Genomic DNA, 25,951 nt, shown 5'->3' on the forward strand with positions numbered 1-25,951 from the left:
GCCCAAATGCCCTGCTGCCATGCAGATAAACACTGGCAGCGGCAGCAAGTGCATGCCCACAGCCACCCCTTGTTCCTTCACACCTTGTATCAGCTGTAATCCAGTCCAGTCCAGTGCTGCCTGCTGAGCAGCACTGACCAACACTGCCTGGGCCCAGGCTTTTATCTCTGAGGCCCCATTATGATGTCAGAAAGCTGGCTCTGGAATCCTGAGGGCTCCACTATGACACGTGCAAAGTTCCGTCTGAACTTTATATAAGACGGTGAGGCTCAGTCAGTCACTCAGTGTTGCCTGAGAGGGCAACACTGCAACAGCCGGCCGCCAGGCTGTCTTTTTTTTGCACAGCTAGTTGCCTCCAGGAGGCCACAAGAGGGAGACAAGGGACTGCAAAATGGAAAATAGGCATCCACCAACTTTACAGACAACTTCTCCTTGCTCCTACAACCTCCATCCTTGCACAGTTTGTTATTCTTCTAGGTAACATAGTAACAAATCCAAATTGCTGCTCTCTTTGTAGGCAAGCAAGGCTTTGTTGCAACTGCAATTCTTACTTCTTCTTGAAATGTAGGGACGACAGTACATTCCATCACATCCATGTAGTGTACACAGGTAGGTCCATTGTGGCGGGCAGGCGAGCGGGCGGGCTGCTTTATTGGCTGTTTGCTGTTCCCCTACTCCACTCCACTATTTGACTGTTGTGCTGCATCAATCAATCAATCAATCAATCAATCAATCAATCAATCAATCAATCAATCAATCAGTGGCTGGCTCAGGTGCAGCTCTTTAACTTACCTAAAAGGGAGGGCGGAGAGAAGACAAGGAAGGTGAATGAGGTGTTCCAATGTGAAATGCCGGAAACACAGAAACACAGACGACACACAACAAGAGGTGGCAATCTATTCATTAATTGCATTTAATCAATGAGCTCATTATCACTCATGCATTGTCCAACAGGTGTTGAAATAATGGGATTAAAAGGGGAGATCCCTTCAGAAAGACAGAAACAATAGCAAAGACAAAAAACACTTTTGGAATCTGCTTTTAGTCAACACATAAGGAAAGGGTGCACCGGTCCTGGAAATACTGCAATACCAGGTCAATGCGTGGAGTGGACAGAGCAAGCTCTATTTCCATCTCCCTGTTCTAAAAATCCATTTAATATATGGTCCCCAGATAGGGGACGTATCAGATATTAAACTGATAAGAACAGATACTACACTTGATCTTAGCCAAAAGGCCGAGAAGCGATAACCCGAACGGGCCGCGCGTTGCCCGAGCCTGCCCGATACTGCTGTTCAGCCCTTGCAGCGATTCAGCCTACTTCTAGGCAATTCCATGGGGCCCTGCAGGCTCACACACTCACAGCTACACGGGAGGTGAATAAAGGCCGGAGAGGAAGCCAGACAGGATTTGCTTCTTTTGCTTGCACCACAATGCAGTGCTGAAAGAGGAGGAATCTACATAAAAACGCCTTCCTGGCAACGCCCAAATGCCCTGCTGCCATGCAGATAAACACTGGCAGCGGCAGCAAGTGCATGCCCACAGCCACCCCTTGTTCCTTCACACCTTGTATCAGCTGTAATCCAGTCCAGTCCAGTGCTGCCTGCTGAGCAGCACTGACCAACACTGCCTGGGCCCAGGCTTTTATCTCTGAGGCCCCATTATGATGTCAGAAAGCTGGCTCTGGAATCCTGAGGGCTCCACTATGACACGTGCAAAGTTCCGTCTGAACTTTATATAAGACGGTGAGGCTCAGTCAGTCACTCAGTGTTGCCTGAGAGGGCAACACTGCAACAGCCGGCCGCCAGGCTGTCTTTTTTTTGCACAGCTAGTTGCCTCCAGGAGGCCACAAGAGGGAGACAAGGGACTGCAAAATGGAAAATAGGCATCCACCAACTTTACAGACAACTTCTCCTTGCTCCTACAACCTCCATCCTTGCACAGTTTGTTATTCTTCTAGGTAACATAGTAACAAATCCAAATTGCTGCTCTCTTTGTAGGCAAGCAAGGCTTTGTTGCAACTGCAATTCTTACTTCTTCTTGAAATGTAGGGACGACAGTACATTCCATCACATCCATCTAGTGTACACAGGTAGGTCCATTGTGGCGGGCAGGCGAGCGGGCGGGCTGCTTTATTGGCTGTTTGCTGTTCCCCTACTCCACTCCACTATTTGACTGTTGTGCTGCATCAATCAATCAATCAATCAATCAATCAATCAATCAATCAATCAATCAATCAATCAATCAGTGGCTGGCTCAGGTGCAGCTCTTTAACTTACCTAAAAGGGAGGGCGGAGAGAAGACAAGGAAGGTGAATGAGGTGTTCCAATGTGAAATGCCGGAAACACAGAAACACAGACGACACACAACAAGAGGTGGCAATCTATTCATTAATTGCATTTAATCAATGAGCTCATTATCACTCATGCATTGTCCAACAGGTGTTGAAATAATGGGATTAAAAGGGGAGATCCCTTCAGAAAGACAGAAACAATAGCAAAGACAAAAAACACTTTTGGAATCTGCTTTTAGTCAACACATAAGGAAAGGGTGCACCGGTCCTGGAAATACTGCAATACCAGGTCAATGCGTGGAGTGGACAGAGCAAGCTCTATTTCCATCTCCCTGTTCTAAAAATCCATTTAATATATGGTCCCCAGATAGGGGACGTATCAGATATTAAACTGATAAGAACAGATACTACACTTGATCTTAGCCAAAAGGCCGAGAAGCGATAACCCGAACGGGCCGCGCGTTGCCCGAGCCTGCCCGATACTGCTGTTCAGCCCTTGCAGCGATTCAGCCTACTTCTAGGCAATTCCATGGGGCCCTGCAGGCTCACACACTCACAGCTACACGGGAGGTGAATAAAGGCCGGAGAGGAAGCCAGACAGGATTTGCTTCTTTTGCTTGCACCACAATGCAGTGCTGAAAGAGGAGGAATCTACATAAAAACGCCTTCCTGGCAACGCCCAAATGCCCTGCTGCCATGCAGATAAACACTGGCAGCGGCAGCAAGTGCATGCCCACAGCCACCCCTTGTTCCTTCACACCTTGTATCAGCTGTAATCCAGTCCAGTCCAGTGCTGCCTGCTGAGCAGCACTGACCAACACTGCCTGGGCCCAGGCTTTTATCTCTGAGGCCCCATTATGATGTCAGAAAGCTGGCTCTGGAATCCTGAGGGCTCCACTATGACACGTGCAAAGTTCCGTCTGAACTTTATATAAGACGGTGAGGCTCAGTCAGTCACTCAGTGTTGCCTGAGAGGGCAACACTGCAACAGCCGGCCGCCAGGCTGTCTTTTTTTTGCACAGCTAGTTGCCTCCAGGAGGCCACAAGAGGGAGACAAGGGACTGCAAAATGGAAAATAGGCATCCACCAACTTTACAGACAACTTCTCCTTGCTCCTACAACCTCCATCCTTGCACAGTTTGTTATTCTTCTAGGTAACATAGTAACAAATCCAAATTGCTGCTCTCTTTGTAGGCAAGCAAGGCTTTGTTGCAACTGCAATTCTTACTTCTTCTTGAAATGTAGGGACGACAGTACATTCCATCACATCCATGTAGTGTACACAGGTAGGTCCATTGTGGCGGGCAGGCGAGCGGGCGGGCTGCTTTATTGGCTGTTTGCTGTTCCCCTACTCCACTCCACTATTTGACTGTTGTGCTGCATCAATCAATCAATCAATCAATCAATCAATCAATCAATCAATCAATCAATCAATCAATCAATCAATCAGTGGCTGGCTCAGGTGCAGCTCTTTAACTTACCTAAAAGGGAGGGCGGAGAGAAGACAAGGAAGGTGAATGAGGTGTTCCAATGTGAAATGCCGGAAACACAGAAACACAGACGACACACAACAAGAGGTGGCAATCTATTCATTAATTGCATTTAATCAATGAGCTCATTATCACTCATGCATTGTCCAACAGGTGTTGAAATAATGGGATTAAAAGGGGAGATCCCTTCAGAAAGACAGAAACAATAGCAAAGACAAAAAACACTTTTGGAATCTGCTTTTAGTCAACACATAAGGAAAGGGTGCACCGGTCCTGGAAATACTGCAATACCAGGTCAATGCGTGGAGTGGACAGAGCAAGCTCTATTTCCATCTCCCTGTTCTAAAAATCCATTTAATATATGGTCCCCAGATAGGGGACGTATCAGATATTAAACTGATAAGAACAGATACTACACTTGATCTTAGCCAAAAGGCCGAGAAGCGATAACCCGAACGGGCCGCGCGTTGCCCGAGCCTGCCCGATACTGCTGTTCAGCCCTTGCAGCGATTCAGCCTACTTCTAGGCAATTCCATGGGGCCCTGCAGGCTCACACACTCACAGCTACACGGGAGGTGAATAAAGGCCGGAGAGGAAGCCAGACAGGATTTGCTTCTTTTGCTTGCACCACAATGCAGTGCTGAAAGAGGAGGAATCTACATAAAAACGCCTTCCTGGCAACGCCCAAATGCCCTGCTGCCATGCAGATAAACACTGGCAGCGGCAGCAAGTGCATGCCCACAGCCACCCCTTGTTCCTTCACACCTTGTATCAGCTGTAATCCAGTCCAGTCCAGTGCTGCCTGCTGAGCAGCACTGACCAACACTGCCTGGGCCCAGGCTTTTATCTCTGAGGCCCCATTATGATGTCAGAAAGCTGGCTCTGGAATCCTGAGGGCTCCACTATGACACGTGCAAAGTTCCGTCTGAACTTTATATAAGACGGTGAGGCTCAGTCAGTCACTCAGTGTTGCCTGAGAGGGCAACACTGCAACAGCCGGCCGCCAGGCTGTCTTTTTTTTGCACAGCTAGTTGCCTCCAGGAGGCCACAAGAGGGAGACAAGGGACTGCAAAATGGAAAATAGGCATCCACCAACTTTACAGACAACTTCTCCTTGCTCCTACAACCTCCATCCTTGCACAGTTTGTTATTCTTCTAGGTAACATAGTAACAAATCCAAATTGCTGCTCTCTTTGTAGGCAAGCAAGGCTTTGTTGCAACTGCAATTCTTACTTCTTCTTGAAATGTAGGGACGACAGTACATTCCATCACATCCATGTAGTGTACACAGGTAGGTCCATTGTGGCGGGCAGGCGAGCGGGCGGGCTGCTTTATTGGCTGTTTGCTGTTCCCCTACTCCACTCCACTATTTGACTGTTGTGCTGCATCAATCAATCAATCAATCAATCAATCAATCAATCAATCAATCAATCAATCAATCAATCAATCAATCAGTGGCTGGCTCAGGTGCAGCTCTTTAACTTACCTAAAAGGGAGGGCGGAGAGAAGACAAGGAAGGTGAATGAGGTGTTCCAATGTGAAATGCCGGAAACACAGAAACACAGACGACACACAACAAGAGGTGGCAATCTATTCATTAATTGCATTTAATCAATGAGCTCATTATCACTCATGCATTGTCCAACAGGTGTTGAAATAATGGGATTAAAAGGGGAGATCCCTTCAGAAAGACAGAAACAATAGCAAAGACAAAAAACACTTTTGGAATCTGCTTTTAGTCAACACATAAGGAAAGGGTGCACCGGTCCTGGAAATACTGCAATACCAGGTCAATGCGTGGAGTGGACAGAGCAAGCTCTATTTCCATCTCCCTGTTCTAAAAATCCATTTAATATATGGTCCCCAGATAGGGGACGTATCAGATATTAAACTGATAAGAACAGATACTACACTTGATCTTAGCCAAAAGGCCGAGAAGCGATAACCCGAACGGGCCGCGCGTTGCCCGAGCCTGCCCGATACTGCTGTTCAGCCCTTGCAGCGATTCAGCCTACTTCTAGGCAATTCCATGGGGCCCTGCAGGCTCACACACTCACAGCTACACGGGAGGTGAATAAAGGCCGGAGAGGAAGCCAGACAGGATTTGCTTCTTTTGCTTGCACCACAATGCAGTGCTGAAAGAGGAGGAATCTACATAAAAACGCCTTCCTGGCAACGCCCAAATGCCCTGCTGCCATGCAGATAAACACTGGCAGCGGCAGCAAGTGCATGCCCACAGCCACCCCTTGTTCCTTCACACCTTGTATCAGCTGTAATCCAGTCCAGTCCAGTGCTGCCTGCTGAGCAGCACTGACCAACACTGCCTGGGCCCAGGCTTTTATCTCTGAGGCCCCATTATGATGTCAGAAAGCTGGCTCTGGAATCCTGAGGGCTCCACTATGACACGTGCAAAGTTCCGTCTGAACTTTATATAAGACGGTGAGGCTCAGTCAGTCACTCAGTGTTGCCTGAGAGGGCAACACTGCAACAGCCGGCCGCCAGGCTGTCTTTTTTTTGCACAGCTAGTTGCCTCCAGGAGGCCACAAGAGGGAGACAAGGGACTGCAAAATGGAAAATAGGCATCCACCAACTTTACAGACAACTTCTCCTTGCTCCTACAACCTCCATCCTTGCACAGTTTGTTATTCTTCTAGGTAACATAGTAACAAATCCAAATTGCTGCTCTCTTTGTAGGCAAGCAAGGCTTTGTTGCAACTGCAATTCTTACTTCTTCTTGAAATGTAGGGACGACAGTACATTCCATCACATCCATCTAGTGTACACAGGTAGGTCCATTGTGGCGGGCAGGCGAGCGGGCGGGCTGCTTTATTGGCTGTTTGCTGTTCCCCTACTCCACTCCACTATTTGACTGTTGTGCTGCATCAATCAATCAATCAATCAATCAATCAATCAATCAATCAATCAATCAATCAATCAATCAGTGGCTGGCTCAGGTGCAGCTCTTTAACTTACCTAAAAGGGAGGGCGGAGAGAAGACAAGGAAGGTGAATGAGGTGTTCCAATGTGAAATGCCGGAAACACAGAAACACAGACGACACACAACAAGAGGTGGCAATCTATTCATTAATTGCATTTAATCAATGAGCTCATTATCACTCATGCATTGTCCAACAGGTGTTGAAATAATGGGATTAAAAGGGGAGATCCCTTCAGAAAGACAGAAACAATAGCAAAGACAAAAAACACTTTTGGAATCTGCTTTTAGTCAACACATAAGGAAAGGGTGCACCGGTCCTGGAAATACTGCAATACCAGGTCAATGCGTGGAGTGGACAGAGCAAGCTCTATTTCCATCTCCCTGTTCTAAAAATCCATTTAATATATGGTCCCCAGATAGGGGACGTATCAGATATTAAACTGATAAGAACAGATACTACACTTGATCTTAGCCAAAAGGCCGAGAAGCGATAACCCGAACGGGCCGCGCGTTGCCCGAGCCTGCCCGATACTGCTGTTCAGCCCTTGCAGCGATTCAGCCTACTTCTAGGCAATTCCATGGGGCCCTGCAGGCTCACACACTCACAGCTACACGGGAGGTGAATAAAGGCCGGAGAGGAAGCCAGACAGGATTTGCTTCTTTTGCTTGCACCACAATGCAGTGCTGAAAGAGGAGGAATCTACATAAAAACGCCTTCCTGGCAACGCCCAAATGCCCTGCTGCCATGCAGATAAACACTGGCAGCGGCAGCAAGTGCATGCCCACAGCCACCCCTTGTTCCTTCACACCTTGTATCAGCTGTAATCCAGTCCAGTCCAGTGCTGCCTGCTGAGCAGCACTGACCAACACTGCCTGGGCCCAGGCTTTTATCTCTGAGGCCCCATTATGATGTCAGAAAGCTGGCTCTGGAATCCTGAGGGCTCCACTATGACACGTGCAAAGTTCCGTCTGAACTTTATATAAGACGGTGAGGCTCAGTCAGTCACTCAGTGTTGCCTGAGAGGGCAACACTGCAACAGCCGGCCGCCAGGCTGTCTTTTTTTTGCACAGCTAGTTGCCTCCAGGAGGCCACAAGAGGGAGACAAGGGACTGCAAAATGGAAAATAGGCATCCACCAACTTTACAGACAACTTCTCCTTGCTCCTACAACCTCCATCCTTGCACAGTTTGTTATTCTTCTAGGTAACATAGTAACAAATCCAAATTGCTGCTCTCTTTGTAGGCAAGCAAGGCTTTGTTGCAACTGCAATTCTTACTTCTTCTTGAAATGTAGGGACGACAGTACATTCCATCACATCCATCTAGTGTACACAGGTAGGTCCATTGTGGCGGGCAGGCGAGCGGGCGGGCTGCTTTATTGGCTGTTTGCTGTTCCCCTACTCCACTCCACTATTTGACTGTTGTGCTGCATCAATCAATCAATCAATCAATCAATCAATCAATCAATCAATCAATCAATCAATCAATCAATCAGTGGCTGGCTCAGGTGCAGCTCTTTAACTTACCTAAAAGGGAGGGCGGAGAGAAGACAAGGAAGGTGAATGAGGTGTTCCAATGTGAAATGCCGGAAACACAGAAACACAGACGACACACAACAAGAGGTGGCAATCTATTCATTAATTGCATTTAATCAATGAGCTCATTATCACTCATGCATTGTCCAACAGGTGTTGAAATAATGGGATTAAAAGGGGAGATCCCTTCAGAAAGACAGAAACAATAGCAAAGACAAAAAACACTTTTGGAATCTGCTTTTAGTCAACACATAAGGAAAGGGTGCACCGGTCCTGGAAATACTGCAATACCAGGTCAATGCGTGGAGTGGACAGAGCAAGCTCTATTTCCATCTCCCTGTTCTAAAAATCCATTTAATATATGGTCCCCAGATAGGGGACGTATCAGATATTAAACTGATAAGAACAGATACTACACTTGATCTTAGCCAAAAGGCCGAGAAGCGATAACCCGAACGGGCCGCGCGTTGCCCGAGCCTGCCCGATACTGCTGTTCAGCCCTTGCAGCGATTCAGCCTACTTCTAGGCAATTCCATGGGGCCCTGCAGGCTCACACACTCACAGCTACACGGGAGGTGAATAAAGGCCGGAGAGGAAGCCAGACAGGATTTGCTTCTTTTGCTTGCACCACAATGCAGTGCTGAAAGAGGAGGAATCTACATAAAAACGCCTTCCTGGCAACGCCCAAATGCCCTGCTGCCATGCAGATAAACACTGGCAGCGGCAGCAAGTGCATGCCCACAGCCACCCCTTGTTCCTTCACACCTTGTATCAGCTGTAATCCAGTCCAGTCCAGTGCTGCCTGCTGAGCAGCACTGACCAACACTGCCTGGGCCCAGGCTTTTATCTCTGAGGCCCCATTATGATGTCAGAAAGCTGGCTCTGGAATCCTGAGGGCTCCACTATGACACGTGCAAAGTTCCGTCTGAACTTTATATAAGACGGTGAGGCTCAGTCAGTCACTCAGTGTTGCCTGAGAGGGCAACACTGCAACAGCCGGCCGCCAGGCTGTCTTTTTTTTGCACAGCTAGTTGCCTCCAGGAGGCCACAAGAGGGAGACAAGGGACTGCAAAATGGAAAATAGGCATCCACCAACTTTACAGACAACTTCTCCTTGCTCCTACAACCTCCATCCTTGCACAGTTTGTTATTCTTCTAGGTAACATAGTAACAAATCCAAATTGCTGCTCTCTTTGTAGGCAAGCAAGGCTTTGTTGCAACTGCAATTCTTACTTCTTCTTGAAATGTAGGGACGACAGTACATTCCATCACATCCATCTAGTGTACACAGGTAGGTCCATTGTGGCGGGCAGGCGAGCGGGCGGGCTGCTTTATTGGCTGTTTGCTGTTCCCCTACTCCACTCCACTATTTGACTGTTGTGCTGCATCAATCAATCAATCAATCAATCAATCAATCAATCAATCAATCAATCAATCAATCAGTGGCTGGCTCAGGTGCAGCTCTTTAACTTACCTAAAAGGGAGGGCGGAGAGAAGACAAGGAAGGTGAATGAGGTGTTCCAATGTGAAATGCCGGAAACACAGACGACACACAACAAGAGGTGGCAATCTATTCATTAATTGCATTTAATCAATGAGCTCATTATCACTCATGCATTGTCCAACAGGTGTTGAAATAATGGGATTAAAAGGGGAGATCCCTTCAGAAAGACAGAAACAATAGCAAAGACAAAAAACACTTTTGGAATCTGCTTTTAGTCAACACATAAGGAAAGGGTGCACCGGTCCTGGAAATACTGCAATACCAGGTCAATGCGTGGAGTGGACAGAGCAAGCTCTATTTCCATCTCCCTGTTCTAAAAATCCATTTAATATATGGTCCCCAGATAGGGGACGTATCAGATATTAAACTGATAAGAACAGATACTACACTTGATCTTAGCCAAAAGGCCGAGAAGCGATAACCCGAACGGGCCGCGCGTTGCTCGAGCCTGCCCGATACTGCTGTTCAGCCCTTGCAGCGATTCAGCCTACTTCTAGGCAATTCCATGGGGCCCTGCAGGCTCACACACTCACAGCTACACGGGAGGTGAATAAAGGCCGGAGAGGAAGCCAGACAGGATTTGCTTCTTTTGCTTGCACCACAATGCAGTGCTGAAAGAGGAGGAATCTACATAAAAACGCCTTCCTGGCAACGCCCAAATGCCCTGCTGCCATGCAGATAAACACTGGCAGCGGCAGCAAGTGCATGCCCACAGCCACCCCTTGTTCCTTCACACCTTGTATCAGCTGTAATCCAGTCCAGTCCAGTGCTGCCTGCTGAGCAGCACTGACCAACACTGCCTGGGCCCAGGCTTTTATCTCTGAGGCCCCATTATGATGTCAGAAAGCTGGCTCTGGAATCCTGAGGGCTCCACTATGACACGTGCAAAGTTCCGTCTGAACTTTATATAAGACGGTGAGGCTCAGTCAGTCACTCAGTGTTGCCTGAGAGGGCAACACTGCAACAGCCGGCCGCCAGGCTGTCTTTTTTTTGCACAGCTAGTTGCCTCCAGGAGGCCACAAGAGGGAGACAAGGGACTGCAAAATGGAAAATAGGCATCCACCAACTTTACAGACAACTTCTCCTTGCTCCTACAACCTCCATCCTTGCACAGTTTGTTATTCTTCTAGGTAACATAGTAACAAATCCAAATTGCTGCTCTCTTTGTAGGCAAGCAAGGCTTTGTTGCAACTGCAATTCTTACTTCTTCTTGAAATGTAGGGACGACAGTACATTCCATCACATCCATGTAGTGTACACAGGTAGGTCCATTGTGGCGGGCAGGCGAGCGGGCGGGCTGCTTTATTGGCTGTTTGCTGTTCCCCTACTCCACTCCACTATTTGACTGTTGTGCTGCATCAATCAATCAATCAATCAATCAATCAATCAATCAATCAATCAATCAGTGGCTGGCTCAGGTGCAGCTCTTTAACTTACCTAAAAGGGAGGGCGGAGAGAAGACAAGGAAGGTGAATGAGGTGTTCCAATGTGAAATGCCGGAAACACAGAAACACAGACGACACACAACAAGAGGTGGCAATCTATTCATTAATTGCATTTAATCAATGAGCTCATTATCACTCATGCATTGTCCAACAGGTGTTGAAATAATGGGATTAAAAGGGGAGATCCCTTCAGAAAGACAGAAACAATAGCAAAGACAAAAAACACTTTTGGAATCTGCTTTTAGTCAACACATAAGGAAAGGGTGCACCGGTCCTGGAAATACTGCAATACCAGGTCAATGCGTGGAGTGGACAGAGCAAGCTCTATTTCCATCTCCCTGTTCTAAAAATCCATTTAATATATGGTCCCCAGATAGGGGACGTATCAGATATTAAACTGATAAGAACAGATACTACACTTGATCTTAGCCAAAAGGCCGAGAAGCGATAACCCGAACGGGCCGCGCGTTGCCCGAGCCTGCCCGATACTGCTGTTCAGCCCTTGCAGCGATTCAGCCTACTTCTAGGCAATTCCATGGGGCCCTGCAGGCTCACACACTCACAGCTACACGGGAGGTGAATAAAGGCCGGAGAGGAAGCCAGACAGGATTTGCTTCTTTTGCTTGCACCACAATGCAGTGCTGAAAGAGGAGGAATCTACATAAAAACACCTTCCTGGCAACGCCCAAATGCCCTGCTGCCATGCAGATAAACACTGGCAGCGGCAGCAAGTGCATGCCCACAGCCACCCCTTGTTCCTTCACACCTTGTATCAGCTGTAATCCAGTCCAGTCCAGTGCTGCCTGCTGAGCAGCACTGACCAACACTGCCTGGGCCCAGGCTTTTATCTCTGAGGCCCCATTATGATGTCAGAAAGCTGGCTCTGGAATCCTGAGGGCTCCACTATGACACGTGCAAAGTTCCGTCTGAACTTTATATAAGACGGTGAGGCTCAGTCAGTCACTCAGTGTTGCCTGAGAGGGCAACACTGCAACAGCCGGCCGCCAGGCTGTCTTTTTTTTGCACAGCTAGTTGCCTCCAGGAGGCCACAAGAGGGAGACAAGGGACTGCAAAATGGAAAATAGGCATCCACCAACTTTACAGACAACTTCTCCTTGCTCCTACAACCTCCATCCTTGCACAGTTTGTTATTCTTCTAGGTAACATAGTAACAAATCCAAATTGCTGCTCTCTTTGTAGGCAAGCAAGGCTTTGTTGCAACTGCAATTCTTACTTCTTCTTGAAATGTAGGGACGACAGTACATTCCATCACATCCATCTAGTGTACACAGGTAGGTCCATTGTGGCGGGCAGGCGAGCGGGCGGGCTGCTTTATTGGCTGTTTGCTGTTCCCCTACTCCACTCCACTATTTGACTGTTGTGCTGCATCAATCAATCAATCAATCAATCAATCAATCAATCAATCAATCAATCAGTGGCTGGCTCAGGTGCAGCTCTTTAACTTACCTAAAAGGGAGGGCGGAGAGAAGACAAGGAAGGTGAATGAGGTGTTCCAATGTGAAATGCCGGAAACACAGAAACACAGACGACACACAACAAGAGGTGGCAATCTATTCATTAATTGCATTTAATCAATGAGCTCATTATCACTCATGCATTGTCCAACAGGTGTTGAAATAATGGGATTAAAAGGGGAGATCCCTTCAGAAAGACAGAAACAATAGCAAAGACAAAAAACACTTTTGGAATCTGCTTTTAGTCAACACATAAGGAAAGGGTGCACCGGTCCTGGAAATACTGCAATACCAGGTCAATGCGTGGAGTGGACAGAGCAAGCTCTATTTCCATCTCCCTGTTCTAAAAATCCATTTAATATATGGTCCCCAGATAGGGGACGTATCAGATATTAAACTGATAAGAACAGATACTACACTTGATCTTAGCCAAAAGGCCGAGAAGCGATAACCCGAACGGGCCGCGCGTTGCCCGAGCCTGCCCGATACTGCTGTTCAGCCCTTGCAGCGATTCAGCCTACTTCTAGGCAATTCCATGGGGCCCTGCAGGCTCACACACTCACAGCTACACGGGAGGTGAATAAAGGCCGGAGAGGAAGCCAGACAGGATTTGCTTCTTTTGCTTGCACCACAATGCAGTGCTGAAAGAGGAGGAATCTACATAAAAACGCCTTCCTGGCAACGCCCAAATGCCCTGCTGCCATGCAGATAAACACTGGCAGCGGCAGCAAGTGCATGCCCACAGCCACCCCTTGTTCCTTCACACCTTGTATCAGCTGTAATCCAGTCCAGTCCAGTGCTGCCTGCTGAGCAGCACTGACCAACACTGCCTGGGCCCAGGCTTTTATCTCTGAGGCCCCATTATGATGTCAGAAAGCTGGCTCTGGAATCCTGAGGGCTCCACTATGACACGTGCAAAGTTCCGTCTGAACTTTATATAAGACGGTGAGGCTCAGTCAGTCACTCAGTGTTGCCTGAGAGGGCAACACTGCAACAGCCGGCCGCCAGGCTGTCTTTTTTTTGCACAGCTAGTTGCCTCCAGGAGGCCACAAGAGGGAGACAAGGGACTGCAAAATGGAAAATAGGCATCCACCAACTTTACAGACAACTTCTCCTTGCTCCTACAACCTCCATCCTTGCACAGTTTGTTATTCTTCTAGGTAACATAGTAACAAATCCAAATTGCTGCTCTCTTTGTAGGCAAGCAAGGCTTTGTTGCAACTGCAATTCTTACTTCTTCTTGAAATGTAGGGACGACAGTACATTCCATCACATCCATCTAGTGTACACAGGTAGGTCCATTGTGGCGGGCAGGCGAGCGGGCGGGCTGCTTTATTGGCTGTTTGCTGTTCCCCTACTCCACTCCACTATTTGACTGTTGTGCTGCATCAATCAATCAATCAATCAATCAATCAATCAATCAATCAGTGGCTGGCTCAGGTGCAGCTCTTTAACTTACCTAAAAGGGAGGGCGGAGAGAAGACAAGGAAGGTGAATGAGGTGTTCCAATGTGAAATGCCGGAAACACAGAAACACAGACGACACACAACAAGAGGTGGCAATCTATTCATTAATTGCATTTAATCAATGAGCTCATTATCACTCATGCATTGTCCAACAGGTGTTGAAATAATGGGATTAAAAGGGGAGATCCCTTCAGAAAGACAGAAACAATAGCAAAGACAAAAAACACTTTTGGAATCTGCTTTTAGTCAACACATAAGGAAAGGGTGCACCGGTCCTGGAAATACTGCAATACCAGGTCAATGCGTGGAGTGGACAGAGCAAGCTCTATTTCCATCTCCCTGTTCTAAAAATCCATTTAATATATGGTCCCCAGATAGGGGACGTATCAGATATTAAACTGATAAGAACAGATACTACACTTGATCTTAGCCAAAAGGCCGAGAAGCGATAACCCGAACGGGCCGCGCGTTGCCCGAGCCTGCCCGATACTGCTGTTCAGCCCTTGCAGCGATTCAGCCTACTTCTAGGCAATTCCATGGGGCCCTGCAGGCTCACACACTCACAGCTACACGGGAGGTGAATAAAGGCCGGAGAGGAAGCCAGACAGGATTTGCTTCTTTTGCTTGCACCACAATGCAGTGCTGAAAGAGGAGGAATCTACATAAAAACGCCTTCCTGGCAACGCCCAAATGCCCTGCTGCCATGCAGATAAACACTGGCAGCGGCAGCAAGTGCATGCCCACAGCCACCCCTTGTTCCTTCACACCTTGTATCAGCTGTAATCCAGTCCAGTCCAGTGCTGCCTGCTGAGCAGCACTGACCAACACTGCCTGGGCCCAGGCTTTTATCTCTGAGGCCCCATTATGATGTCAGAAAGCTGGCTCTGGAATCCTGAGGGCTCCACTATGACACGTGCAAAGTTCCGTCTGAACTTTATATAAGACGGTGAGGCTCAGTCAGTCACTCAGTGTTGCCTGAGAGGGCAACACTGCAACAGCCGGCCGCCAGGCTGTCTTTTTTTTGCACAGCTAGTTGCCTCCAGGAGGCCACAAGAGGGAGACAAGGGACTGCAAAATGGAAAATAGGCATCCACCAACTTTACAGACAACTTCTCCTTGCTCCTACAACCTCCATCTTTGCACAGTTTGTTATTCTTCTAGGTAACATAGTAACAAATCCAAATTGCTGCTCTCTTTGTAGGCAAGCAAGGCTTTGTTGCAACTGCAATTCTTACTTCTTCTTGAAATGTAGGGACGACAGTACATTCCATCACATCCATCTAGTGTAAACAGGTAGGTCCATTGTGGCGGGCAGGCGAGCGGGCGGGCTGCTTTATTGGCTGTTTGCTGTTCCCCTACTCCACTCCACTATTTGACTGTTGTGCTGCATCAATCAATCAATCAATCAATCAATCAATCAATCAATCAGTGGCTGGCTCAGGTGCAGCTCTTTAACTTACCTAAAAGGGAGGGCGGAGAGAAGACAAGGAAGGTGAATGAGGTGTTCCAATGTGAAATGCCGGAAACACAGAAACACAGACGACACACAACAAGAGGTGGCAATCTATTCATTAATTGCATTTAATCAATGAGCTCATTATCACTCATGCATTGTCCAACAGGTGTTGAAATAATGGGATTAAAAGGGGAGATCCCTTCAGAAAGACAGAAACAATAGCAAAGACAAAAAACACTTTTGGAATCTGCTTTTAGTCAACACATAAGGAAAGGGTGCACCGGTCCTGGAAATACTGCAATACCAGGTCAATGCGTGGAGTGGACAGAGCAAGCTCTATTTCCATCTCCCTGTTCTAAAAATCCATTTAATATATGGTCCCCAGATAGGGGACGTATCAGATATTAAACTGATAAGAACAGATACTACACTTGATCTTAGCCAAAAGGCCGAGAAGCGATAACCCGAACGGGCCGCGCGTTGCCCGAGGCTGCCCGATACTGCTGTTCAGCCCTTGCAGCGATTCAGCCTACTTCTAGGCAATTCCATGGGGCCCTGCAGGCTCACACACTCACAGCTACACGGGAGGTGAATAAAGGCCGGAGAGGAAGCCAGACAGGATTTGCTTCTTTTGCTTGCACCACAATGCAGTGCTGAAAGAGGAGGAATCTACATAAAAACGCCTTCCTGGCAACGCCCAAATGCCCTGCTGCCATGCAGATAAACACTGGCAGCGGCAGCAAGTGCATGCCCACAGCCACCCCTTGTTCCTTCACACCTTGTATCAGCTGTAATCCAGTCCAGTCCAGTGCTGCCTGCTGAGCAGCACTGACCAACACTGCCTGGGCCCAGGCTTTTATCTCTGAGGCCCCATTATGATGTCAGAAAGCTGGCTCTGGAATCCTGAGGGCTCCACTATGACACGTGCAAAGTTCCGTCTGAACTTTATATAAGACGGTGAGGCTCAGTCAGTCACTCAGTGTTGCCTGAGAGGGCAACACTGCAACAGCCGGCCGCCAGGCTGTCTTTTTTTTGCACAGCTAGTTGCCTCCAGGAGGCCACAAGAGGGAGACAAGGGACTGCAAAATGGAAAATAGGCATCCACCAACTTTACAGACAACTTCTCCTTGCTCCTACAACCTCCATCCTTGCACAGTTTGTTATTCTTCTAGGTAACATAGTAACAAATCCAAATTGCTGCTCTCTTTGTAGGCAAGCAAGGCTTTGTTGCAACTGCAATTCTTACTTCTTCTTGAAATGTAGGGACGACAGTACATTCCATCACATCCATCTAGTGTACACAGGTAGGTCCATTGTGGCGGGCAGGCGAGCGGGCGGGCTGCTTTATTGGCTGTTTGCTGTTCCCCTACTCCACTCCACTATTTGACTGTTGTGCTGCATCAATCAATCAATCAATCAATCAATCAATCAATCAATCAATCAATCAATCAGTGGCTGGCTCAGGTGCAGCTCTTTAACTTACCTAAAAGGGAGGGCGGAGAGAAGACAAGGAAGGTGAATGAGGTGTTCCAATGTGAAATGCCGGAAACACAGAAACACAGACGACACACAACAAGAGGTGGCAATCTATTCATTAATTGCATTTAATCAATGAGCTCATTATCACTCATGCATTGTCCAACAGGTGTTGAAATAATGGGATTAAAAGGGGAGATCCCTTCAGAAAGACAGAAACAATAGCAAAGACAAAAAACACTTTTGGAATCTGCTTTTAGTCAACACATAAGGAAAGGGTGCACCGGTCCTGGAAATACTGCAATACCAGGTCAATGCGTGGAGTGGACAGAGCAAGCTCTATTTCCATCTCCCTGTTCTAAAAATCCATTTAATATATGGTCCCCAGATAGGGGACGTATCAGATATTAAACTGATAAGAACAGATACTACACTTGATCTTAGCCAAAAGGCCGAGAAGCGATAACCCGAACGGGCCGCGCGTTGCCCGAGCCTGCCCGATACTGCTGTTCAGCCCTTGCAGCGATTCAGCCTACTTCTAGGCAATTCCATGGGGCCCTGCAGGCTCACACACTCACAGCTACACGGGAGGTGAATAAAGGCCGGAGAGGAAGCCAGACAGGATTTGCTTCTTTTGCTTGCACCACAATGCAGTGCTGAAAGAGGAGGAATCTACATAAAAACGCCTTCCTGGCAACGCCCAAATGCCCTGCTGCCATGCAGATAAACACTGGCAGCGGCAGCAAGTGCATGCCCACAGCCACCCCTTGTTCCTTCACACCTTGTATCAGCTGTAATCCAGTCCAGTCCAGTGCTGCCTGCTGAGCAGCACTGACCAACACTGCCTGGGCCCAGGCTTTTATCTCTGAGGCCCCATTATGATGTCAGAAAGCTGGCTCTGGAATCCTGAGGGCTCCACTATGACACGTGCAAAGTTCCGTCTGAACTTTATATAAGACGGTGAGGCTCAGTCAGTCACTCAGTGTTGCCTGAGAGGGCAACACTGCAACAGCCGGCCGCCAGGCTGTCTTTTTTTTGCACAGCTAGTTGCCTCCAGGAGGCCACAAGAGGGAGACAAGGGACTGCAAAATGGAAAATAGGCATCCACCAACTTTACAGACAACTTCTCCTTGCTCCTACAACCTCCATCCTTGCACAGTTTGTTATTCTTCTAGGTAACATAGTAACAAATCCAAATTGCTGCTCTCTTTGTAGGCAAGCAAGGCTTTGTTGCAACTGCAATTCTTACTTCTTCTTGAAATGTAGGGACGACAGTACATTCCATCACATCCATCTAGTGTACACAGGTAGGTCCATTGTGGCGGGCAGGCGAGCGGGCGGGCTGCTTTATTGGCTGTTTGCTGTTCCCCTACTCCACTCCACTATTTGACTGTTGTGCTGCATCAATCAATCAATCAATCAATCAATCAATCAATCAATCAATCAATCAATCAAGTGGCTGGCTCAGGTGCAGCTCTTTAACTTACCTAAAAGGGAGGGCGGAGAGAAGACAAGGAAGGTGAATGAGGTGTTCCAATGTGAAATGCCGGAAACACAGAAACACAGACGACACACAACAAGAGGTGGCAATCTATTCATTAATTGCATTTAATCAATGAGCTCATTATCACTCATGCATTGTCCAACAGGTGTTGAAATAATGGGATTAAAAGGGGAGATCCCTTCAGAAAGACAGAAACAATAGCAAAGACAAAAAACACTTTTGGAATCTGCTTTTAGTCAACACATAAGGAAAGGGTGCACCGGTCCTGGAAATACTGCAATACCAGGTCAATGCGTGGAGTGGACAGAGCAAGCTCTATTTCCATCTCCCTGTTCTAAAAATCCATTTAATATATGGTCCCCAGATAGGGGACGTATCAGATATTAAACTGATAAGAACAGATACTACACTTGATCTTAGCCAAAAGGCCGAGAAGCGATAACCCGAACGGGCCGCGCGTTGCCCGAGCCTGCCCGATACTGCTGTTCAGCCCTTGCAGCGATTCAGCCTACTTCTAGGCAATTCCATGGGGCCCTGCAGGCTCACACACTCACAGCTACACGGGAGGTGAATAAAGGCCGGAGAGGAAGCCAGACAGGATTTGCTTCTTTTGCTTGCACCACAATGCAGTGCTGAAAGAGGAGGAATCTACATAAAAACGCCTTCCTGGCAACGCCCAAATGCCCTGCTGCCATGCAGATAAACACTGGCAGCGGCAGCAAGTGCATGCCCACAGCCACCCCTTGTTCCTTCACACCTTGTATCAGCTGTAATCCAGTCCAGTCCAGTGCTGCCTGCTGAGCAGCACTGACCAACACTGCCTGGGCCCAGGCTTTTATCTCTGAGGCCCCATTATGATGTCAGAAAGCTGGCTCTGGAATCCTGAGGGCTCCACTATGACACGTGCAAAGTTCCGTCTGAACTTTATATAAGACGGTGAGGCTCAGTCAGTCACTCAGTGTTGCCTGAGAGGGCAACACTGCAACAGCCGGCCGCCAGGCTGTCTTTTTTTTGCACAGCTAGTTGCCTCCAGGAGGCCACAAGAGGGAGACAAGGGACTGCAAAATGGAAAATAGGCATCCACCAACTTTACAGACAACTTCTCCTTGCTCCTACAACCTCCATCCTTGCACAGTTTGTTATTCTTCTAGGTAACATAGTAACAAATCCAAATTGCTGCTCTCTTTGTAGGCAAGCAAGGCTTTGTTGCAACTGCAATTCTTACTTCTTCTTGAAATGTAGGGACGACAGTACATTCCATCACATCCATCTAGTGTACACAGGTAGGTCCATTGTGGCGGGCAGGCGAGCGGGCGGGCTGCTTTATTGGCTGTTTGCTGTTCCCCTACTCCACTCCACTATTTGACTGTTGTGCTGCATCAATCAATCAATCAATCAATCAATCAATCAATCAATCAAGTGGCTGGCTCAGGTGCAGCTCTTTAACTTACCTAAAAGGGAGGGCGGAGAGAAGACAAGGAAGGTGAATGAGGTGTTCCAATGTGAAATGCCGGAAACACAGAAACACAGACGACACACAACAAGAGGTGGCAATCTATTCATTAATTGCATTTAATCAATGAGCTCATTATCACTCATGCATTGTCCAACAGGTGTTGAAATAATGGGATTAAAAGGGGAGATCCCTTCAGAAAGACAGAAACAATAGCAAAGACAAAAAACACTTTTGGAATCTGCTTTTAGTCAACACATAAGGAAAGGGTGCACCGGTCCTGGAAATACTGCAATACCAGGTCAATGCGTGGAGTGGACAGAGCAAGCTCTATTTCCATCTCCCTGTTCTAAAAATCCATTTAATATATGGTCCCCAGATAGGGGACGTATCAGATATTAAACTGATAAGAACAGATACTACACTTGATCTTAGCCAAAAGGCCGAGAAGCGATAACCCGAACGGGCCGCGCGTTGCCCGAGCCTGCCCGATACTGCTGTTCAGCCCTTGCAGCGATTCAGCCTACTTCTAGGCAATTCCATGGGGCCCTGCAGGCTCACACACTCACAGCTACACGGGAGGTGAATAAAGGCCGGAGAGGAAGCCAGACAGGATTTGCTTCTTTTGCTTGCACCACAATGCAGTGCTGAAAGAGGAGGAATCTACATAAAAACGCCTTCCTGGCAACGCCCAAATGCCCTGCTGCCATGCAGATAAACACTGGCAGCGGCAGCAAGTGCATGCCCACAGCCACCCCTTGTTCCTTCACACCTTGTATCAGCTGTAATCCAGTCCAGTCCAGTGCTGCCTGCTGAGCAGCACTGACCAACACTGCCTGGGCCCAGGCTTTTATCTCTGAGGCCCCATTATGATGTCAGAAAGCTGGCTCTGGAATCCTGAGGGCTCCACTATGACACGTGCAAAGTTCCGTCTGAACTTTATATAAGACGGTGAGGCTCAGTCAGTCACTCAGTGTTGCCTGAGAGGGCAACACTGCAACAGCCGGCCGCCAGGCTGTCTTTTTTTTGCACAGCTAGTTGCCTCCAGGAGGCCACAAGAGGGAGACAAGGGACTGCAAAATGGAAAATAGGCATCCACCAACTTTACAGACAACTTCTCCTTGCTCCTACAACCTCCATCCTTGCACAGTTTGTTATTCTTCTAGGTAACATAGTAACAAATCCAAATTGCTGCTCTCTTTGTAGGCAAGCAAGGCTTTGTTGCAACTGCAATTCTTACTTCTTCTTGAAATGTAGGGACGACAGTACATTCCATCACATCCATCTAGTGTACACAGGTAGGTCCATTGTGGCGGGCAGGCGAGCGGGCGGGCTGCTTTATTGGCTGTTTGCTGTTCCCCTACTCCACTCCACTATTTGACTGTTGTGCTGCATCAATCAATCAATCAATCAATCAATCAATCAATCAATCAATCAATCAAGTGGCTGGCTCAGGTGCAGCTCTTTAACTTACCTAAAAGGGAGGGCGGAGAGAAGACAAGGAAGGTGAATGAGGTGTTCCAATGTGAAATGCCGGAAACACAGAAACACAGACGACACACAACAAGAGGTGGCAATCTATTCATTAATTGCATTTAATCAATGAGCTCATTATCACTCATGCATTGTCCAACAGGTGTTGAAATAATGGGATTAAAAGGGGAGATCCCTTCAGAAAGACAGAAACAATAGCAAAGACAAAAAACACTTTTGGAATCTGCTTTTAGTCAACACATAAGGAAAGGGTGCACCGGTCCTGGAAATACTGCAATACCAGGTCAATGCGTGGAGTGGACAGAGCAAGCTCTATTTCCATCTCCCTGTTCTAAAAATCCATTTAATATATGGTCCCCAGATAGGGGACGTATCAGATATTAAACTGATAAGAACAGATACTACACTTGATCTTAGCCAAAAGGCCGAGAAGCGATAACCCGAACGGGCCGCGCGTTGCCCGAGCCTGCCCGATACTGCTGTTCAGCCCTTGCAGCGATTCAGCCTACTTCTAGGCAATTCCATGGGGCCCTGCAGGCTCACACACTCACAGCTACACGGGAGGTGAATAAAGGCCGGAGAGGAAGCCAGACAGGATTTGCTTCTTTTGCTTGCACCACAATGCAGTGCTGAAAGAGGAGGAATCTACATAAAAACGCCTTCCTGGCAACGCCCAAATGCCCTGCTGCCATGCAGATAAACACTGGCAGCGGCAGCAAGTGCATGCCCACAGCCACCCCTTGTTCCTTCACACCTTGTATCAGCTGTAATCCAGTCCAGTCCAGTGCTGCCTGCTGAGCAGCACTGACCAACACTGCCTGGGCCCAGGCTTTTATCTCTGAGGCCCCATTATGATGTCAGAAAGCTGGCTCTGGAATCCTGAGGGCTCCACTATGACACGTGCAAAGTTCCGTCTGAACTTTATATAAGACGGTGAGGCTCAGTCAGTCACTCAGTGTTGCCTGAGAGGGCAACACTGCAACAGCCGGCCGCCAGGCTGTCTTTTTTTTGCACAGCTAGTTGCCTCCAGGAGGCCACAAGAGGGAGACAAGGGACTGCAAAATGGAAAATAGGCATCCACCAACTTTACAGACAACTTCTCCTTGCTCCTACAACCTCCATCCTTGCACAGTTTGTTATTCTTCTAGGTAACATAGTAACAAATCCAAATTGCTGCTCTCTTTGTAGGCAAGCAAGGCTTTGTTGCAACTGCAATTCTTACTTCTTCTTGAAATGTAGGGACGACAGTACATTCCATCACATCCATCTAGTGTACACAGGTAGGTCCATTGTGGCGGGCAGGCGAGCGGGCGGGCTGCTTTATTGGCTGTTTGCTGTTCCCCTACTCCACTCCACTATTTGACTGTTGTGCTGCATCAATCAATCAATCAATCAATCAATCAATCAATCAATCAATCAATCAATCAATCAGTGGCTGGCTCAGGTGCAGCTCTTTAACTTACCTAAAAGGGAGGGCGGAGAGAAGACAAGGAAGGTGAATGAGGTGTTCCAATGTGAAATGCCGGAAACACAGAAACACAGACGACACACAACAAGAGGTGGCAATCTATTCATTAATTGCATTTAATCAATGAGCTCATTATCACTCATGCATTGTCCAACAGGTGTTGAAATAATGGGATTAAAAGGGGAGATCCCTTCAGAAAGACAGAAACAATAGCAAAGACAAAAAACACTTTTGGAATCTGCTTTTAGTCAACACATAAGGAAAGGGTGCACCGGTCCTGGAAATACTGCAATACCAGGTCAATGCGTGGAGTGGACAGAGCAAGCTCTATTTCCATCTCCCTGTTCTAAAAATCCATTTAATATATGGTCCCCAGATAGGGGACGTATCAGATATTAAACTGATAAGAACAGATACTACACTTGATCTTAGCCAAAAGGCCGAGAAGCGATAACCCGAACGGGCCGCGCGTTGCCCGAGCCTGCCCGATACTGCTGTTCAGCCCTTGCAGCGATTCAGCCTACTTCTAGGCAATTCCATGGGGCCCTGCAGGCTCACACACTCACAGCTACACGGGAGGTGAATAAAGGCCGGAGAGGAAGCCAGACAGGATTTGCTTCTTTTGCTTGCACCACAATGCAGTGCTGAAAGAGGAGGAATCTACATAAAAACGCCTTCCTGGCAACGCCCAAATGCCCTGCTGCCATGCAGATAAACACTGGCAGCGGCAGCAAGTGCATGCCCACAGCCACCCCTTGTTCCTTCACACCTTGTATCAGCTGTAATCCAGTCCAGTCCAGTGCTGCCTGCTGAGCAGCACTGACCAACACTGCCTGGGCCCAGGCTTTTATCTCTGAGGCCCCATTATGATGTCAGAAAGCTGGCTCTGGAATCCTGAGGGCTCCACACGTGCAAAGTTCCGTCTGAACTTTATATAAGACGGTGAGGCTCAGTCAGTCACTCAGTGTTGCCTGAGAGGGCAACACTGCAACAGCCGGCCGCCAGGCTGTCTTTTTTTTGCACAGCTAGTTGCCTCCAGGAGGCCACAAGAGGGAGACAAGGGACTGCAAAATGGAAAATAGGCATCCACCAACTTTACAGACAACTTCTCCTTGCTCCTACAACCTCCATCCTTGCACAGTTTGTTATTCTTCTAGGTAACATAGTAACAAATCCAAATTGCTGCTCTCTTTGTAGGCAAGCAAGGCTTTGTTGCAACTGCAATTCTTACTTCTTCTTGAAATGTAGGGACGACAGTACATTCCATCACATCCATCTAGTGTACACAGGTAGGTCCATTGTGGCGGGCAGGCGAGCGGGCGGGCTGCTTTATTGGCTGTTTGCTGTTCCCCTACTCCACTCCACTATTTGACTGTTGTGCTGCATCAATCAATCAATCAATCAATCAATCAATCAATCAATCAATCAATCAATCAATCAGTGGCTGGCTCAGGTGCAGCTCTTTAACTTACCTAAAAGGGAGGGCGGAGAGAAGACAAGGAAGGTGAATGAGGTGTTCCAATGTGAAATGCCGGAAACACAGAAACACAGACGACACACAACAAGAGGTGGCAATCTATTCATTAATTGCATTTAATCAATGAGCTCATTATCACTCATGCATTGTCCAACAGGTGTTGAAATAATGGGATTAAAAGGGGAGATCCCTTCAGAAAGACAGAAACAATAGCAAAGACAAAAAACACTTTTGGAATCTGCTTTTAGTCTTGGAATCTGCTTTTAGTCAACACATAAGGAAAGGGTGCACCGGTCCTGGAAATACTGCAATACCAGGTCAATGCGTGGAGTGGACAGAGCAAGCTCTATTTCCATCTCCCTGTTCTAAAAATCCATTTAATATATGGTCCCCAGATAGGGGACGTATCAGATATTAAACTGATAAGAACAGATACTACACTTGATCTTAGCCAAAAGGCCGAGAAGCGATAACCCGAACGGGCCGCGCGTTGCCCGAGCCTGCCCGATACTGCTGTTCAGCCCTTGCAGCGATTCAGCCTACTTCTAGGCAATTCCATGGGGCCCTGCAGGCTCACACACTCACAGCTACACGGGAGGTGAATAAAGGCCGGAGAGGAAGCCAGACAGGATTTGCTTCTTTTGCTTGCACCACAATGCAGTGCTGAAAGAGGAGGAATCTACATAAAAACGCCTTCCTGGCAACGCCCAAATGCCCTGCTGCCATGCAGATAAACACTGGCAGCGGCAGCAAGTGCATGCCCACAGCCACCCCTTGTTCCTTCACACCTTGTATCAGCTGTAATCCAGTCCAGTCCAGTGCTGCCTGCTGAGCAGCACTGACCAACACTGCCTGGGCCCAGGCTTTTATCTCTGAGGCCCCATTATGATGTCAGAAAGCTGGCTCTGGAATCCTGAGGGCTCCACTATGACACGTGCAAAGTTCCGTCTGAACTTTATATAAGACGGTGAGGCTCAGTCAGTCACTCAGTGTTGCCTGAGAGGGCAACACTGCAACAGCCGGCCGCCAGGCTGTCTTTTTTTTGCACAGCTAGTTGCCTCCAGGAGGCCACAAGAGGGAGACAAGGGACTGCAAAATGGAAAATAGGCATCCACCAACTTTACAGACAACTTCTCAACCTCCATCCTTGCACAGTTTGTTATTCTTCTAGGTAACATAGTAACAAATCCAAATTGCTGCTCTCTTTGTAGGCAAGCAAGGCTTTGTTGCAACTGCAATTCTTACTTCTTCTTGAAATGTAGGGACGACAGTACATTCCATCACATCCATCTAGTGTACACAGGTAGGTCCATTGTGGCGGGCAGGCGAGCGGGCGGGCTGCTTTATTGGCTGTTTGCTGTTCCCCTACTCCACTCCACTATTTGACTGTTGTGCTGCATCAATCAATCAATCAATCAATCAATCAATCAATCAATCAATCAATCAATCAATCAATCAATCAATCAGTGGCTGGCTC

At 47.8% G+C, this 25,951-nt stretch overlaps 17 non-coding genes across 17 annotated transcripts; all 17 read right to left on the minus strand.

Annotated features, from left to right (window-relative positions):
- Window positions 1–1,058: 1,058 nt before the first annotated feature.
- Window positions 1,059–1,249, minus strand: LOC142729545 (U2 spliceosomal RNA). The gene has a single exon (XR_012878348.1). It is a non-coding gene; the product is annotated as a U2 spliceosomal RNA (small nuclear RNA).
- Window positions 1,250–2,545: 1,296 nt separating this feature from the next.
- LOC142729557 (U2 spliceosomal RNA) lies at window positions 2,546–2,736 on the minus strand. Its single transcript, XR_012878359.1, has one exon. It is a non-coding gene; the product is annotated as a U2 spliceosomal RNA (small nuclear RNA).
- Window positions 2,737–4,040: 1,304 nt separating this feature from the next.
- On the minus strand, window positions 4,041–4,231 carry LOC142729289 (U2 spliceosomal RNA). The gene has a single exon (XR_012878116.1). It is a non-coding gene; the product is annotated as a U2 spliceosomal RNA (small nuclear RNA).
- Window positions 4,232–5,535: 1,304 nt separating this feature from the next.
- On the minus strand, window positions 5,536–5,726 carry LOC142729301 (U2 spliceosomal RNA). The gene has a single exon (XR_012878127.1). It is a non-coding gene; the product is annotated as a U2 spliceosomal RNA (small nuclear RNA).
- Window positions 5,727–7,022: 1,296 nt separating this feature from the next.
- LOC142729313 (U2 spliceosomal RNA) lies at window positions 7,023–7,213 on the minus strand. Its single transcript, XR_012878138.1, has one exon. It is a non-coding gene; the product is annotated as a U2 spliceosomal RNA (small nuclear RNA).
- Window positions 7,214–8,513: 1,300 nt separating this feature from the next.
- LOC142729325 (U2 spliceosomal RNA) lies at window positions 8,514–8,704 on the minus strand. Its single transcript, XR_012878149.1, has one exon. It is a non-coding gene; the product is annotated as a U2 spliceosomal RNA (small nuclear RNA).
- A 1,284-nt stretch (window positions 8,705–9,988) lies between these two features.
- On the minus strand, window positions 9,989–10,179 carry LOC142729337 (U2 spliceosomal RNA). The gene has a single exon (XR_012878160.1). It is a non-coding gene; the product is annotated as a U2 spliceosomal RNA (small nuclear RNA).
- A 1,284-nt stretch (window positions 10,180–11,463) lies between these two features.
- On the minus strand, window positions 11,464–11,654 carry LOC142729349 (U2 spliceosomal RNA). The gene has a single exon (XR_012878171.1). It is a non-coding gene; the product is annotated as a U2 spliceosomal RNA (small nuclear RNA).
- Window positions 11,655–12,938: 1,284 nt separating this feature from the next.
- LOC142729361 (U2 spliceosomal RNA) lies at window positions 12,939–13,129 on the minus strand. The gene has a single exon (XR_012878182.1). It is a non-coding gene; the product is annotated as a U2 spliceosomal RNA (small nuclear RNA).
- Window positions 13,130–14,405: 1,276 nt separating this feature from the next.
- On the minus strand, window positions 14,406–14,596 carry LOC142729373 (U2 spliceosomal RNA). Its single transcript, XR_012878193.1, has one exon. It is a non-coding gene; the product is annotated as a U2 spliceosomal RNA (small nuclear RNA).
- A 1,276-nt stretch (window positions 14,597–15,872) lies between these two features.
- On the minus strand, window positions 15,873–16,063 carry LOC142729385 (U2 spliceosomal RNA). The gene has a single exon (XR_012878204.1). It is a non-coding gene; the product is annotated as a U2 spliceosomal RNA (small nuclear RNA).
- A 1,288-nt stretch (window positions 16,064–17,351) lies between these two features.
- LOC142729397 (U2 spliceosomal RNA) lies at window positions 17,352–17,542 on the minus strand. Its single transcript, XR_012878215.1, has one exon. It is a non-coding gene; the product is annotated as a U2 spliceosomal RNA (small nuclear RNA).
- Window positions 17,543–18,831: 1,289 nt separating this feature from the next.
- On the minus strand, window positions 18,832–19,022 carry LOC142729411 (U2 spliceosomal RNA). The gene has a single exon (XR_012878227.1). It is a non-coding gene; the product is annotated as a U2 spliceosomal RNA (small nuclear RNA).
- Window positions 19,023–20,299: 1,277 nt separating this feature from the next.
- LOC142729423 (U2 spliceosomal RNA) lies at window positions 20,300–20,490 on the minus strand. The gene has a single exon (XR_012878238.1). It is a non-coding gene; the product is annotated as a U2 spliceosomal RNA (small nuclear RNA).
- A 1,285-nt stretch (window positions 20,491–21,775) lies between these two features.
- On the minus strand, window positions 21,776–21,966 carry LOC142729435 (U2 spliceosomal RNA). Its single transcript, XR_012878249.1, has one exon. It is a non-coding gene; the product is annotated as a U2 spliceosomal RNA (small nuclear RNA).
- Window positions 21,967–23,258: 1,292 nt separating this feature from the next.
- LOC142729447 (U2 spliceosomal RNA) lies at window positions 23,259–23,449 on the minus strand. The gene has a single exon (XR_012878260.1). It is a non-coding gene; the product is annotated as a U2 spliceosomal RNA (small nuclear RNA).
- Window positions 23,450–24,754: 1,305 nt separating this feature from the next.
- Window positions 24,755–24,945, minus strand: LOC142729459 (U2 spliceosomal RNA). Its single transcript, XR_012878271.1, has one exon. It is a non-coding gene; the product is annotated as a U2 spliceosomal RNA (small nuclear RNA).
- Between the last annotated feature and the right edge of the window lie 1,006 nt (window positions 24,946–25,951).

The sequence above is a fragment of the Rhinoderma darwinii genome, unplaced genomic scaffold (assembly GCF_050947455.1).
Source record: "Rhinoderma darwinii isolate aRhiDar2 unplaced genomic scaffold, aRhiDar2.hap1 Scaffold_718, whole genome shotgun sequence".
Classification (NCBI taxonomy): Eukaryota; Metazoa; Chordata; class Amphibia; order Anura; family Rhinodermatidae; genus Rhinoderma; species Rhinoderma darwinii.